We start from the raw sequence: 243 nt of genomic DNA on the forward strand, positions 1-243 counted from the left end.
TATATTTTTTTTTTTATCATGGTATAATTGAGAGCTAGATGGTAACATTTAAATCCCCCAAAATCTGCAGTTATGATTTGAACCCAGTTTCTTTTGTGTTGCGTGCTAGGCTAACTGTGTCATGTTGCATCCAACAAAAACCTTAAAAACTCTGAATCTGGTTGTCAAGCAAGTGAAATGTGATCAAATTCTTACTGAAGATGTAAAACTGTTTAAAATATTGCCTGATTATATCTAGAATTT

Source organism: Poecilia formosa, unplaced genomic scaffold, assembly GCF_000485575.1.
Source record: "Poecilia formosa unplaced genomic scaffold, Poecilia_formosa-5.1.2 Scaffold38, whole genome shotgun sequence".
NCBI classification, from domain to species: domain Eukaryota; kingdom Metazoa; phylum Chordata; class Actinopteri; order Cyprinodontiformes; family Poeciliidae; genus Poecilia; species Poecilia formosa.